Consider the following 18,040-nt stretch of genomic DNA (forward strand, 5'->3'; position numbering starts at 1 on the left):
ATTCATGGAACAAAAGCACGATTGTTGAGCGCTGCTCTGTGGTAAGTCTGCTCTTGTCAGCCATCTTGAAAACTCAACTCTAGCGACGGTAGGGTGACTTAGGTGTCAAACTACCCCTCTAGTGACGGTAGGGTGAGTTAGGTGTCAATTTCTTCTTCAAATGCTTCTCCAAACTGTACTGTTACTGCTGTAAAAGTGTACATTACGATTTCTTGTTCCCCTGAAACGAAAAAAAAATGATGGATCATTTCGTGCGCCACCCTGTAGATAATGCATTGCTGGAATTATCACCTTCAGAACTCTTTGTTGTTGTTTCCGGTAGTTTTAAAGATCAGAAGACTGTTAAGTCAAACTTCGAGATCGAAGCAGATTCTAGAATGATACTTCATGCTGTGAATCACAATTCAGAAAGAATTGTTGTGATGAGTAGAGACATCGATGTATTCCTACTGTTGATACACCATTATGACAGAATTTCTTGTAAAGAATTGTACATGGTTTCAAAGACAAGAAGGTTTATTCCAGTTCACCACCTTTGCCACCAGTTATCTGAAAATGAGAAGAGAGGTAATGGCTTATTACGCTCCACTTGGATGCGACATAACATCATACCCAGTTGGAAAGTCAAAGATCAACAACCCTCTACTTACATCAGAAAACTCTGACCTTTTATTTCCCTTAGAACAGATTCTTTTATCAGCAAACGCTATTGAATCCTCCTGCGGAACTGTTTTCCACAAAGCTCCTCAAGATTAATGCGAAGACCTGTGATGAGGCTAGACTCCTTATTTTAGGAAAATGCAGCCTGGAGAGATTACCTCCAACTAGTGATGCTCTGAAATAACATACAAAGAGATTCCATTACCAAACAGCAATTTGGGAAAACGTTGATGAGCGTGAGATCGATCTACTAAGGCGAGAAGACTCCGGATGGTTCTTGGAGGACCAAATTCTGAAGCCAGTTTTTAAAACACTTGAAGATGTTCCGAAGGCTTGTTTAGAGATCACCACTTGTAGCCGTCAGAAACTTGAGTGTGTAAGTTTGAAATTTAAATGTAAGTATCACAGTTTCTTGTGTACTCCAATGTGTAGTTGTCCGAGCGAACATAAAAATTCGATATCAGTTAATGAACAGAGTGATGAAGAAGACTGAATGATGCATTAAAGACTCAAATTTCTTTACCTTTTTCGAGATATAAGAGTGGCATAACATCACTGAGAACTAATTCTAGAAATCAAATAATTTGTTCTCTTGTGTAGATATTTCTTAAATATATGATTTCCTTAGCCAAAGAAGCATTCAACAAGAAAAGGTCACTCGTAACTAGCAGCCTTAATATTGAACTAAGGAAGAAATTGGTCAAGTGGTATATATGGAGCATTGGACTTTATGGTTCAGAGAATTGGACATTACGGAAGTTAGAGAAGAAATATTTAGAGAGCTTCGAAATGTAGTGTTGGAGGCAGATGGAGAAGATAAAATGGAAAGAAAGAGTAACAAACGAAGACGTTTTAAAAGGAATAGGAGAGAAGAGGATACTTCTAACCAACGTCCTCCGTAGAAAGGTCAATTGGATTGGACAAATCTTGCGAGAAATTATCTTCTTCATACCGCTATAGAAGGAAAGATGGAAGGAAAGCGAGGAGAAGGGATAAAAACAACACAACTAATCAATGACTTGAAAATTAGCAGAAAATATTGGGAGTTGAAAGAGGAAGCCCTTCCGGAGTTATTATCCGGAAAGCCCTTGAGTTGATGTTAAAGCTGGATAATTAATATATATATATATATATATATATATATATATATATATATATATATATATATATATATATATATATATATATATATATATATATATAATCATCATCAGCTGCTAATATCTACCGTTTGTGGGAAAGCAACTCTAGGGCCGCACAGTGATCAATTTCGCACACGACAGAATAAAGTCGCTTATAACTCAAGCACTATTAGACCTACACTAATACAAGTATATATTTTTGGAAAGAGCATAAAATGACGAAAAACTTTTAGAGGAAACATTTTTTCGAATTCGATCTTGTAAAGAATCTGTGGCTAAAACATTGACGTCACGCGCAACCAATACTGAGTAAAAATGAAAGTAACAAGAAACCCATTATATTTAGCTCAAAAATGCATTAGAATTAAATTGTAGAAAACAATTAGACAATTAAAATGAAAAAGGTTTGGATGCTCTAGCTCCTATGGTGAATAATAGATATGGTGAAGATGGTGAATGATAGAAACGGCTAAAATTTCGGCTTTCTCCCCCACGCCCACCCCTCCCGTGAGGTATTTTTTCTGGCGTCCGTCATTTTTGTGATCAGTGATGGGTATACATTCAAAAAATATCGGGAAAATTGTTACATGATTTGCCCTTAAATTCAAAACGGAGAGCACTTTTGTCAAGTTGATGCCTAGATTATATGCTATGCATAAGTAAGAGAGTCTTGTAGAACGTCTATGCCCGTCAGCTGGTCAGTCGATGTATATTAGAGAAAAAAAAAAAAAAAAAAACGGTAAGAGATACAGAGAAGCAGTTTTCTTTTTAAATCAATTCAGCGACTCGGGAATAGGTTACATCTCTATTAACGCGCTATACAAACCAGGAGTGGTAGAAATTAACTAGTTCTTGTTCGAACGTCGATACCCAAGAACAAAAACGGTAACAGATAGGGACAATTGATCTTTGAAATCGACTCAGCGTGTCAAGTAATAATATAATCCTCTGTCCCATCTGTGTACTGAAACCGGAAGTAGTAGAAATCGGCTAGTGTTTCCAGGTTCAACATTCATCTCCATAGAACAAAAAATTAGAGACAGCAACAAGGGGTTTCTTGGTAACGATTCAGCGTCCCGGCACCTGGTCCTATCTCCTCCGTTAATTATCTATTCAAACCGGAAGTGGTAGAAATTAGCCATTTCCTGTCTCAACGTTGATCACCATAACGGCACAAAACCGGAAAGAGATAACGAGAAATAGCTTTTTAATGTGAATTGAGCGTCCCAAGAATAATTCTCTTTTCGGTATTTCTTCCTCTGTTCAAACCGGAAGTGCTGTAAATCTACGGTTTCTGGTTTTAACACTGATCGCCATAGTGTATAACGCTAATAGACAGCAAAAAGTAGTTTTCTAAAACGAATTGAATACCGCAAGAATAAGGTTTTATTTCTGATTTTGTTTCTTTATTGGAACCCAAAGCGATATTAGTAAAAACGGGAATAAAAGGCGACAAATGTTTCCTGGTATGGATTTCAAAGCCAATAATATATTTCATTCCAGCTTTAGTACTCTTCTCAAGGTGGAATTAGAAAGAGTTAATACAACTTCCGGTACCAATATTTATTCCTACATACTAATAATTGTAAGAGAGAATGAAAAACTATTTTTGATGTATATTCAGCCTACGATCAACAGGTTCTATCATTCACATTATTTCTCTTTTGAAACCTGCTATTATAAATGTACTACTTTCGCGTTCAATATTGAATTTTCAAAATTTTGAGATCTAACGTAGTTTCACACTGTGAAACGAAACTTATTTTTTTCTAATGTAGTAATTTGATCTAATTGTTATGTGATATATTTTATGTATCATTATTATTGTTATTTTCCGGGATGCATCTTTTATATTCACACATATGTAGAATCTGGAAGCACAGAATGTGAAATATGCTTGTTTTAGGTGACGTGAATATTTAAATTTAATTTATAATTATTTGGATTCTGCAGCACTTGCAATAATTTTTAAAAGTTAATATATACTGAGCACAAGATGTACTATTGCAGCAAGCACCAATAGTTTGGTGAAAACGGAAAAAGATGATGTTCAAAATCATACAAAGTAGGTTACTTTAAATTTCCCGGAGATGCGAAACTACAAACACAAAGGGTTCAACGTTCTCGGTATGATGGAGAATAGAATCCAGATTCGTATAAAATAATAATAATAATAATAATAATAATAATAATAATAATAATAATAATAATAATAATAATAATAATAATAATAATAATAATAATAATAATAATAAACACCTACGTATTTGCACTTAGGAAGAAAGAAAAAATACGCTGTCTTTCAGATAATTTGGGGTTTGTTAAAGATCTACGTAAAAGAAAACAAACCGAGGATCGCGCGAAAAGAAAAGATATCACATATAGTAGAAAAGTTGTTACAAATTACTACAGATCGTTATTTTGTGTAATAAATTGCATACAGTTGGTTTCCTCAAATTTCGCATGCCATGTATAAATTCTCATGCAAAGAGTATTTTCTTTATCCTTTCAGCAGAAAAGAGCAGACGACAAATTTTCTGCGCGCTCCGCAAGCCTATGGGTGAGTCATTCCCAGACAGCCTATGACCGTGCAACGTGAATAAGAAGCTACTCACTATTCTTGGTGGATGCAGTTTTAATGCTTCCATTTTTTCCCGAGGCGTTTTCTAACTTATATATACGGTGTCCGAAGAAGTGTTCCGTAATTTTAAAAATAAGCACACAATATCGTTTCGGATGCCATCATATGTAGACAATCAAGGTTTTGTTTACATTTTCCTCCACACACAGCAACAATGTCACATATCTGTACAGTTCAAGTTGAGTCACTGTAAAATATATAGGCAGAACAGGTCCCATTATTTCGCTTATGCCAATGGATTTTCTTTTTCTCTTAGGGCTACGTAAAAGGGATAATCCAGTATATCATGGCTACATCCAATTACTCGACAACCTGGAGCAGGGGCGGATAGGCATCATTAGGGGGGCGCGGGCGCTTTTTCCCACAATGGCCATTAGCATATCAATGTCACAAATCAAGTCGCACAGTTTTCTTTCTACAGCAAGTCAATAATATTAACAATTAACAATTAAAATCTTCTATTCTTTCATCAGCATATTATTCTGAATTGTTCAAAGTATTACATTAAAGTTGAAGAAGTACGTATACTATATTACAAAATTAGCGTATGTTTTAGTGTACTATATTCTGATGCTACTGTATCTACCTCCTTTTCATTCGAAAGATTACTTAAGAAATCTTTTTCAATAGACATCAACATAGGGCCTAAATGTTCCCAAATGTTCCTGAGACATGGTACTGCTTAACCTATTTTTAATATATTTCAGTTTTGAAAAATTTCCTTCACATGTTATCTGAGTTACGGGCAAAATCAATAGAAATTTCTATGCTAGTAGCAAACCTGTATAAGCATTACTGTACAAATTACAAGTCTGCAAAATTTTTTTTAAAAAAAAAGCACATTGGACAATTTTTGCAACACGTTTTGCACTCACCTTACTTCTGAAGAAATTTATTTTCTTCTGAATTACTTGTGCCATCAGCACAATCAGTCGTTTCTTCTCGGTTGTACTTGTCATCAAGACTGGCTTTCAAGAATTCCCACTTCCTTGAAAAGTTCAAGAGAAGACTTTTATAGAATTCTTGAAAACTTTTTTACTCAATTTTTTCAGAAGGTAAGTAAATTTATCGAAGGCCGTATCTGGAAGTTCTCTTACTTGGTTGAAGTTTCTAGGGTCCAAATAATCCATAAAGTATCTCGCTTCTTGAATCTTGAAGAAGTGCTCGTTCAGTATTTGGTCATTGGATCAGAAGCAGCTTCATCTTCACATTCATAGGGGGACGTTCTTTTCCACCTCCGAAGGTGAGTTGTCGACAGGTCAATAGAAACAAAGAAGTTACTTTCTAATTTTTTCAAATTTTGGTCCATTCTGTAAATCTTAACGCTGCATTCTCAACAGATTCAAAATCAGCTTTCTGCTCTTTCAGTGGAGAGAGAGTAGTCTGACCACTCGATACAACTACAATACACCAACACCCTGTGTTTGGAGATAGTTTGACAGAAATATTCACTTGAAGTATTCTCAGGAACACTTGTGATGTCAGAATTGTTTCGAACTCAAGAAGATTTTTATATATCCTTTCACTTTACACCTAGCTTCTGGTCTGATATTTTCTGTAGGAATTTTCTTCATTGTTATGGTCAACACTATGTACAAAGCACTTTCTGGGATCAAAAAATGACCAAATATTTTCTGCAAAGCAGTGGCTCAGTGGTAGAGCGTTCACCTCTGGTGCTAGGGGTCCCGGGTTCGATCCCAGCCCCCGCCAAGTGAACTTTGTGGTGGACAAACACCGTGTGCGTGGGTTTTCTCGGGGTTCTCTCGTTTCCTCCCACTTTCTTCATTCCACCATTTCATTCATTACTCATCATCACCGTCTCCTTTAGCCTAACCGGCATAACCGTGGGACGTAAAACTCAAAGATTTCATTTTTTCATTTTCACGATTTAAAGCTTGGTCCACTCTTGGGGGCGCACCGGGTCCCTCCCGGTGACCCTATCCGTCCTTGACCTATAGTCAAATAACCAAAAAATAGCCACGACCAAAGAAACAATTGCTATAGACATATTCATCCAAATGTGGACTGAGCTGGATATTGATTCGATGTTGTAGAATTTCAAACAAGGGAACACATTGAATTGCATAAAAAGTAACAGAACTTTCGATGTTGTACTTTTTTTAAATCTGTTACATACATGTATACCCCAACCCCCAACGTCTTAGAACGTAATAAAATAAATTTAATTAAAAGCTTCAGTTTTTTAGGACATCCTTATAAATAGCATAGCTTCATATTGTATTTTGAAACTTGTAGTTTCTTTTTTATTTATTTTATTCAGGTATGATTTTGATTAATTTTGCTATTTACTTTTTTTCATTGTAGGATATTTATATACGTGTAAGACGGAATTTAATTTCGTTCCTAGAATCATTTTTATTCTCAACAACGACCGACGTATTTGATCTACAAATAAATAACAAACAAAGATGAAGTATAAAATAAATATAAATTCACGAATGAAACACAATAATCTTCAAATGTCAGTAGATATCTGTGTATCCAAGTATAAAGATCAGCTTGGGAAAAATAATTGAGGTGAAAAATAAGGGAAATAGATGTGCTTTAACTTTTTCAATGATTAAAAAAATCTCAGATAAACTTTAGAATGAATTACTTGTACTAAAAATCAAAAGTTATTTCTGTCATCGGCAGTTAAAAGATCTTTTTGAATTTTTCTTTACAAAATAACTTCAAACAGAAGGAAAACAAACGAGTAGAGAATTCTTTTTGTTCTTGATATGCATTCTGTACGTCTACATAGGAACAAAATTCAACATTAATAGAACATGAAAACGAGTTCAAAAGAATCTTCACTTATATATATATATATATCTTCATTGTAAACAAAACACAAAATAAGTTAGTTAAAATATGCGAAAATCGTCCTAAGCCATTTAACGACATTCGGAGGAATTTCACTTCGAATAAGAATTCTAAGCAGAAGGCTGTTGTTCCCAAATTAAACGACACAATTGAATTTCCTCGTGCATGTAAATGGTTGTCGTCAGATATGCTTTGGTAACGGAATTCTTGTGCTAAGGATGGTTGTTAAGTGCTCAAATTGATGTTCATACGAACAACTGTGTGGAAAATTATGTTATTCACCTCTCCCGTATCTGGAGTAGCGTGGGCACTGCATGAATGAGGTGAACCTTAGGAATGCATTAAAATGGGAGAGATCTTTTTTCCCTTCCTTGTATACGTACTCATATATACATATATGGGTGAGAGAGAAAGAGAACAAAGACACCGTGCGTGTCACACAATAGGCAATGTTCTCTCTACGAAGAAAACAAGAAATGAATTCTGGAATGTCTTTAAAATATTAACCTTGCCTGACTTTCCATATTTATTTTCTTCATGACAACAAAAGTACTGGGTCGCAAGCATGCTCTGTTACTAAGGAGAATTTTTTATTAAAAAACTGACAACTCACTTAAAAAATCTATTCTTACATAGAGGAAGTCACTCAGAACAGATAAGTTACGTTAGATTGCGAAGATCATTTCTTAGAAACAAGAGTTCTCATACACCCCTTGGCCCAAGAAACTTTATGCCCCCTTATTTCTTGGTATTTAGATATTTGTTTATTTGAAAATACAACGTCGCTCATAACATACCACCTTAACGTACATAAAAAACTAACAATATAAACATTATAATATGGAGAAAGATAAAAATAAAAAGTGCAATAAAAATAGAAAGAAAAAGAAAAATAAAACAAAATCAGTATACAATACATCCATAAAAATTAAGGACGGCAGGAGCTCATGTGGTTCGGATTCCACGTTAATTAGTAGATCAACGTCTCATATAGCCTCGCTGCTGAAAGGGACGATAAACTAAAATCAACTCAACTCAAAAGTTAAGGAAATATGCTAGTAGGTTATTAAAGAACAACAATCGTTCAAAATCTTTACTATGAAGATCATAATCATACTATTATACTATGAAATATAATCATAATCATACTATGAAGTATTTCGTACAGACAATTAATAAATTTAACTTCTCCGCCTAAGAATAGATCAATTCTAGCATTCAGTTTATTACTTACAGCTTGAGCAGTTTTATGAAGGGCTAATTTACGTGAGTTATGCTTCTTGATTTAGGATTGTAAAACAAGAATTTTAGGAATGATCCAAAAAATGCATCAAAATATTACGATCTTGACCAATTATTAGTTTTTGGATCAGGGGCAACAACATATTTGAACTATCCCTAAATACAGTTCTCGTATTTTCTACGGAATAAGTATTTTTTATCATGCTGATTCAGTGATAGTTTGGGTTTGAATACATTATATATAGTTCTCCAGATATAAGGCGTGCAAGAAATATTTTGATTCAAATATATTGGATCTTTTGATCCAATAAATTTTATTTTCTGAGATGATATTCTGGTACTTAAAAAGAAATGTAATGCAATAATGTTGAACTATTAATTTTATTAGACAACATATTTCTTAAAACAAGAATCGAATTCTTGTTTCCTTAAACTATTCAAGTTCAATAAGAAAGGAAGGAACAAAACCGACAGATAAGTCGTTGGACCTAATTTAAATGTTTTGTAACAAGTATTTTAACATGGTGTCTACTAGAATTTCAAAGTGAAATTTCGTGACTTTTTCTTTCCCAAACCAGAAAATTTCGTAACCTTCGCAAGAGCGAATTTGGATGCGAATTGGGCCGAATTTTCATGTATGCAATAGAAGCGTGCTTTGCTTGCGATTTGGTAGCGTCTAAAGCCGACCACAGACATTTTTGATGATGAATTTTGATGTTTTATAGAACAAAATTTTCCAGTCTGTACTTATATTTGTACAGACTAAAATATCGTGACCCAAAAGCTAAATTTCGTGATGTTTTCTTGACTTTCATTACCGTTTTCTCATTTCGTGACTTTCGCAACCGATAGACATCCTGTTTTAAAATTTGTTTTGAATATTTCAGTGATTATATACATACATATACATACATATTATATATATACATATATATTTATTAAATTTATATATATAAATTAATATTTTATTAATTTATATATATATGTATAATATATATACATATATATTATACAGAAAACAGTGACTTATTTCTTTTTGCCTTTAAGTGCCTTCGGACTTATATCCAATTTTATTCTTGTTATTTGATAAAGTATTCATAATACAACTACAAGCTTTCTAAGAATAAGAGATATCATAACACGCGTTTCAAATCTGGCAATAACTCATTTTCAGAAAAAAATGACTTACTCCCCTCTGCCTTTAAGGTCTGGATATATATATATGGTAAAATGAGGATTCCAAATTACTGAATCATATTCAAACTTGTTTTGTGCAAAAGTTAAATATAACTTAATAATTACGACAGTTGTGAAACATTTTAGTATTTCTTATTACAGAACCTAAGGTTCCATTTGTTGAATTAATAGCAGCGACTTATAATTATTAAATTCAGTTTTTTGTGATCAAATGTTAAACCAAGATCTTAATCACTGTGGTAATCTTAATTTGTACGTTATTAATTTTGTATAAATAAATAATTAGATTTATTTTTGTATTAGAAAGTAAATTTTTGCTTTTATTTACATTAAGTAGAGATTTATTTTTTCACACCAAACATTGATTTTATTCAACTCTCCCTGTAATCCTTTACTGTCTTCTGCAATTGAAATTGATTTCTAAATCTTTGGATCATCTACAAATAACAAACAATCTAATTATTTGCCACTTCAGGCAAATTATTAACTAGCATTGTAAATAAAAGACTAAACCCTGAGCAGCACCAAGCAAAAATTTAATAAGTGAATATATGAAAAAAAAAAAAAAAAAAGACAGAAGTCAAAATATAATAATATGTCTAGACCTACCTTAAATTACTCCCTGGTAGACAGTCTCTGTTTTCCGCATATCATATACTTCAATCTCTAATTTTTTAAAAAATATGTGCCACTGAAAATTTGCCGCTATGAGCTTAGGCGCTTGTGGCTCTTGTGTAAATACGGGCCTACTGATAGGGTTATCTAAGGGAGAAAAAGAGAGAGAATGAGGGGGGCACATATATTTTTATTCCATGATAACACTTTTTTAACGTTCATTAGCACTTGATTTTATTTATTTATTTATTTATTTATTTATTTATTTATTTATTTATTGTACAGTACAGTACAGCAATCCGGATGGTAGACTTTCTTTCGGAAGAAAAGATTTGAATAAAACTGTGACATTTTTTATTTCACTACAAGTATATGAACCTCTGTTTTCTACTATTTGGAATTAACCCCGTAAGCTGGCATTTAAATCCCCATTTGCATGCCCTACTGCCCGCTGGTAAGACTAAAGCTTCTATTTAATGTGGAAAGGAAACTTCATAGATGGCAAAACAATGTCGATTTTCTTTAATTACTCTGCATTTAACGATTGCGTGCTCGGGTGTCGGAATCCCACACATAGGGTAGGCATTTAAATGGCAAGTGCGTACTCAGGTTCCCGGTTCGACGGGTTAAGCTCTTTACAACGAAGGAATTAGCCGTAAAGTCTCTATTTCAACCGTTTATCATCAATAATTTTCTCCTGAAGTGAGTCTTGAACATATTGAATACATCAGAATTACACACCCTATTATCGCAATTCTTAAAATTCATTGTCTTCAGTACTTGCTTGATAGTATTCAATACCTTATGCAATGACATTGAGAAATCTCAACAGAATTTTCATCAGGAACCTCATTATTATCTGCTACCTCGATGGTTTCTGAGGAAGAAAAATCAGAGAAAAGTGTGTAGTTTTGTTTAGAGATCTCTCTGGCCATCCACCTCTTCTTGATAAACACTATAGCCTTAATTAAAGATAGAATTAAATCATACAAATGTGAAACATCTTTGGCGTGTTATCATATTTATTTCAAGCGAAAGTGGTTGTGAAAATAACAGAGATAGGAGGTTAGTTTTTTTTAAATCAAGACTGTACAATTAGGGCAGGCGCGCACCCAGAAATTTTTGTTGGGGTCCAAACTTTGGGGCGGATGATCCAATACTAGAAGTCACTACGTCTATGTAGTATTGAATGGGTATTATTCTGTACCCGATAACTAATTGTAAAATACTTCCATCTATATTTTCAGAAAAAAAATGACAGAACTAGATTGTTTTCATAAGAGAAAGTGTACAGATAAAGTGTAAGATCAAATTTTCATGCTACATCAATCATTTCCATGTTACACAAATATAGTTTTGTTAAGAAAGTGTAGAAATGTATGTTGAGTTAGAAAGTTTTTTGGGGGTGTCCGGACTCGGTTGACTCCAACGTCAGTGCACCCCTGAATTAGGGTTAACGTTTTATTTTTACCCCGACACGTCTTCTTTTCCGTACTCTAAATAGGAATCGAGTGGGATTTTAGGAAAAGTCCTCATTTTAAAATGTACGGATTACTGCTTCAAGGTTCGAAATATATTTACATAACTGCATAGATAAATGATTGTTAATGGTACTTGTAATGTTATAATGTTCAATGTTCAAAGAAATACAATACATCCAGCTGTAATCGTGAAGGCGAGAAACTTAATGTGTATTTCCGTTATCAATATTGCAAAACTTTAATTGTATAAATTCTATTTTCTCACTTCATTATTAAGAGGTTTGCTAGTAATATCAATCTTTTTTGTGAAACCTGAAAATGGTCTTTGTAAAATAATCTTAACGATCCAATTTACAATAATCGACAGGAACTGTATTTCCAGATTTTTTTTTACCTCACTCGAGAAAGTTCTGGATTCGCTCCTGAAATTTCTAGAAGTAAGTCATTACAATATTCTTACAATTAGTTCCATAATCATTACATCCATTCTATCTCTTATGTTTCTTTATGTTAAAACGCATTCATTTTGGCTCACTTATTTAAACTAAACAATTATTACATATAGTAAACGAATTTTTTTTAAACATACTCAAAAATTTTAATTTACAATTTTAAAGTCCAAATTGTTTTCAAGCGCAACGGTTATTTATCCAAATTTATAAATAAGTATTTTCCAGGAACTTGCAGCAGTGCCACTCCGAACATGAAACCTCAGCGTATCTTACATACTATACTATTAAGTGAACAAAATGCTTATATATATATATATATATATATATATATATATATATATATATATATATATATATATATATATATATATATATATATATATATATATATAAATTATTATTCGTTTAAATTGGAAATAAATCATATCTCTGAAAATCTATAGCTTTTGGCGTTTATTATTTTCAGATGTATGATGCAGCTCGTAACATAATGAAAATAATCGGCAAATTTATTACAAACTTATAGATAATTTATACCCAGGTCGAAGATTACAAGATTGCATTAAACAGATTTATTATGAGTCATGTTAACATAGTTTATCTAAGTTTCCAGTTATGTAGCCAGTCTGTTCAATAAAACACCTTTCCTGTCTTCAATGCATGCTTATTCATTTATTTGTATCGAACAATAAGAAGCATCCCTTGCTAATTGATAACAACAACTTAAAACGCATTTCACATTACTTTCTTTATGAATTTTAAAATAGTGAGATCGATAACATAGAAATGCCTGTTTTAGCTAGGAACAATTAATTCATATTTGCTCTAACATACAGAGAATTATTAACATTATTTTTATATATTTTTCTCTTTCTAAGGAGCAATATATTCATATTTACTTTCAAGCATTACAAATCTTTTTTTATCCACTTTAGTTATGTTAACATACCAATAATACAGTTAATAATAATTAACGTACCTAACCTAGTATACTATACCTAACCTAAATAACTTAACCTATTCTTTTGCTACAAAACAAATAAACTCGGATGCTCTTTGTATTGGCTTTTTATACATTTATCGCAGCTATTAGCAAACAATTATTGATTGCATAACCAGTGCATAGATCAGAAGCATCATACATACATAGCATAAAAGGGCAAATAAGAAAAAGGTGATATTGCTACGCTCACTGCTACGATTCAACTCCCTATTGATTAATGATGACTTCTAATACTCAACTTTTCTTTGCCTCAATTCCCGATCAAAAGAAACCACTATTGTGAACGAGTTGCAAATGTGAAATATCAATTCGATCTACAATGATCCGGTAAGTATCGTTATCCTACTTCAATAGTTTCGTTATGTAACCGCTTGTGTGCCATTGTAATTCTTTTCTCGCTGGATTATATATACATATACACAATTTTGAACATGTTCCCCTTATATTCTGATCAGATATGTGCGACCACGAATGTAGCTTAATTAGCCATAGTAGCACCACATACTTCCTTTAAACTTGCAAAGGAACACATATAATGAAGAATATATATTGAAGAATTTCTAGTTCACTTTTATGACATTAAAATTTATAAGAAACAGGCTCTTTCAGAAACATTACCAAGGACGACGATCTTCATTTCTTATGACAAATCTAAATTTATATTACCTTCATCATCCACTTGACCCTTTTTAAAATGTCCAAAACACTGTTAATATCGAAATTAACTTTTATCAGGTTGAGTTCAAATCCAAATATATTCTTTTTGAGGAAAAAGAATTAGATTTTCTGGGCCAGACGACGAACTATGTACGTTAATTTATATTCTTCATAACTGCACTTCTTCTATTATCACAAACAGTATATCTTGTCTTGTCTTCTTCACTCTTAAGAGTGTTAGAGAAAAAAGGAAACCAGGAAATATCCAGTTTGTGCCATAAATGCTGAAAAGAATGAAGTTGTAAGTTAAAAGATTTCTTCAGTAAAATTTGATGAGATCCATGGTCATTAAAATGGCTTCTTCTTCTACTTTTTAAAAGTATTTACAGTATTTACAGTTTTATTTTTTGTATTATTGCCTTGATTGGTATACGTTGATTTGTTGCTAAAATGAATTTTTATGAAAAGGAGCACGTCCAAAATGAATATTAAAGTTTATGTACTAAATTGTGATTTAATCCATTCAGAAAGTTCACTTTTAAATAGAAAACAATTCATGTTTTTGATGCCTCTATCATTCCAATGATTGATATAGATGTTATTATTTGAAAGTAATCATACTGTTGTTATAACTCAAGAAGTTGATTAAAGTTTCATCATAACATTCAACGAGACTGAACATTTCACAGATTTTGATTCAATGATTTAATTAACCATAAATATTTTGGGAATTCCATTATAAGATAAGTCCCAAAAAGAAAATACCATGAAAAATGATGATATCTGGACAGGTCCAAGATTTATGTTACTTAAGTTATTCTTGAAACGATGCAAATATAGACCAATAAAATTTTCCTAGTAGGATTTTTCAGCATCATACCATTTACGTAATTCTTTATCATGAAATCCTTTTACTTTGTGAAAGAATATGTTTGTAGGAGTTCCTGTAGTACATGTTAGTTTAGCCAAATTATCAATCATATAACTGTTTTCTTCTATATTTACATGTGTCAATATCTATCTATCTATCTATCTATCTATCTATCTATCTATCTATCTATCTATCTATCTATCTATCTATCTATCTATCTATCTATCTATCTATCTATCTATATATGTCATTAAAACATACTTAGCTTACTTAGTAGTACATAATACAATCTATATCTGTAGTAACGAATAACGACAATATCAGGAGATATCTGTGTACTATCTCCCTCATTTATTATCATTGATAAAAGAATTATCTTTTTGATTCCTTCTTTGAACTTTTGTTTCATTTGAGGAGATATTTTATATAACAATGATAAATCATTGTCCTTTCCGGAGAATTGTGTAGTTGTCTCCAGGTGTTCTAAATTATGAGACTTTTTCTATCTGTTCTCTTCGAATCTTCAAAATCAAAGTTTTTGTTTCCAGAATATTCAGGGATCAGAGAAACCTCTTTACTCCGAAATATGTTTGAAATATCTTTATGAGGGTGAAAATTATCAGATTTTTTATATGTTTTGTCATATACTTTTGGTGGTGTTTTGTTCTTATTAAACTCATCATTTGTAGACTGAGTAGAATTACATTTTGTATATTTATTATGAAGTTTTCCTTTAGCTAATTGAGTATTCGGTTGAGAAGAGTTCCAAGGATGCAATTCTATTTGACTTTTTCTTCTCTTCTCCGGTGGGGAGCTAGGTAGGTCACTAGTCCCATGAGTTCTAGAAGTTATTTGTTTAGACACAGGAGTTACCAGAGGAGGCATGTGTTCTATATTAAACAAGGATGCATAAGTAGAATGATTTGTATTAGCTTGATGCCCCACTGTTGAGCGGAGGTTGACAAAAATATGATTTGAATTTGAATTATTATTACTAGAAGACTTTTTTCAATATTGCATTCGCTTCATTAAATGAAATCTTTTCTTTTGCCATTAGTTCCATGAGTTTACCTTGTCTGATTCTTTCCGGACACTCTTTGAAACCTGCTGAATGATTTCCGTTACAATTGATACAGTGTAGAGGATTGTTACAAGTTTCAGAAGAATGTGGAGCACCACATTTTATACATAAATTTTTGTTTGATCTACAATTATTCTTCCGATGCCCAAATTTGTTACAACCTGAGATACATTGTGTAATAGCCGGTATATATGTATGAACCGATTGCTTTACGTAATACAATTTCATATCATTCGGGAGTTGCTGTGAGTCAAATGTCAGAATGACTGTGGACGTGGGTTCTAATTCACCCTTTGAAGCTCTTTTGAATATTCGTCTAGCTGACGTAACTGTTAGATCACATTTGATATCATTTAAGATATCTGACATTTCTATATCTGTTTCAATGCCGTGAACTACTCCCATTGAGTAGATGAGATGGTTCGGAATAAATGCTGTCCAGTTATTTTGTGATAAGATTTCGTGATCTAAAAAGGAATTAGCTTCCTCTCCCGATCGGAATGTAATTTTCAATAAATTACGACCAATTTTGTCCACTTTTTGAATTCCTGGTATATCTACAAAATATAACTTCCTACTAATGGACATTATGTGTTTTTTGCCTAATTCATCTGAATTGGATTTGACAAAAACTTGATATGGAGAGAGCTGATGCGATCCATATTTGTTTGTACCTATTATAGTGGCATTATTTATCTCTTTAAAGCTCCTAACAGTAGTTTTTTTGTTCTGGATGCCAACTTCGGAAGAATAACTTATTTGATTATGAATGGTATTTATTATTAGTATTCAAAACCTGATCATTTGCTTCCGATATAATCATGGAGTCGTTTTCATCTAGAACATTCGATCCTGTTTCTCTTACTTCGACCTCATTGATCATTTTGTATTGGGTGACATCCAGAAGTCCTAAAGTGCAGAAGTCCTAAAAGGCAGAAGTCCTAAAAATATGGGCACTAGACCTAAATTTTAGGACTCCTGCACTTTAGGACTTCTGCACTTTAGGACTTCTGCATTTTAGGACTTCTGCAGTTTAGGACTTCTGCCTCGGTATGATTTTTAGGACTTCTGCCGTTTAGGACTTCTGCCTTTTAGGACTTCTGCCGTTTAGGACTTCTGCCGCGATATGGTTTTTAGGACTTGTGCCTTTTAGGACTTCTGCCTTTAAGGACTTCTGCCATTTAGGACTTGTGCCTTTTTCATTCAGTTGCTTTAGTTCTGAAATTCGCCACCACCACACGAAATTGGGACGATGCAACAACTAGTTGGCAATAATGTTACGAACGTATCTAATTCCAACAGTAACAGCTATATTTGTACTACTAAGATTATTATTATCACTATCTGTTCTGCACTTATACACGAATTACATAATACAACCTATTTCATTCTAAGAATTAATTACATAATTAGTTAAGAAATTCGTTTCTTTCGAATGGAAATACGAGAATGCCAAGACAAATTCCTAAAATAAATAAATAAATAAATAATAAAAAAATGTTTAAAAAGCATATTTTACCTGACTTCTGAAACCAAGCAAACATTCAGAATTGCAATATATATTGTGCGGAGCATATTTTATTAAGAGTAGGACAAAAATCCATCGAAGTTTACTTAATTAGGACAAAAGCTCACTAGACATTTCACGAGTGAACATTAAATACCAACTGTATACATAAAGAACTCAGTAAATTTAAAATTGAGCAAAGAACATTTCTTATGCAATACAGTGGGTGACATTCATAAGTCTTAAACGACAAAAGTCCTAAAAATATAGGCACTAGACCTAAATTTTAGGTCCTGTGCCAGTTATGCAGAAATTACTACATAGCCATTTAGGGGTGTAGCCTGCAAATTTTTCTAGGGGAGCATGATTTTTATATATTAAAAGCAAATCAAAAGTGTATTTCCAGATTACGAAAGCTTCAATAAGACAATAAATTTATACATATTACACATGTACACAAATACATAATATTATTATATTTCCAGTTAGTTCCTTTATGAAACCTGGACCTTGACAGAGCGTAAATTTAAAATCACAGTTTCTGGGAAATGTACGAATCAGGTAGTTATAAGAAATCGGAAACTGTTCATGGAAATCCATTTGTTTGACTGTATTTATCTTCTGTACTCTTATATAAAAGAGTAAAGATGAGTAATATATATATA

The 18,040-nt window shown here is 32.6% G+C and overlaps 1 long non-coding RNA gene across 1 annotated transcript in view; it reads left to right on the forward strand.

Moving 5' to 3' along the window:
• LOC145679833 (uncharacterized) overlaps nucleotides 1–12,900 on the forward strand; it is a 113,702-nt gene extending 100,802 nt beyond the window's left edge. The window contains exon 4 of the long non-coding RNA XR_014130575.1: nucleotides 12,723–12,900. This is a non-coding gene — a long non-coding RNA (uncharacterized LOC145679833). The remainder of the gene's footprint in view (nucleotides 1–12,722) is intronic.
• Nucleotides 12,901–18,040: the final 5,140 nt, after the last annotated feature.

The sequence above is a fragment of the Thermobia domestica genome, chromosome 2 (assembly GCF_964235325.1).
Source record: "Thermobia domestica chromosome 2, izTheDome1.hap1.1, whole genome shotgun sequence".
NCBI lineage: Eukaryota > Metazoa > Arthropoda > Insecta > Zygentoma > Lepismatidae > Thermobia > Thermobia domestica.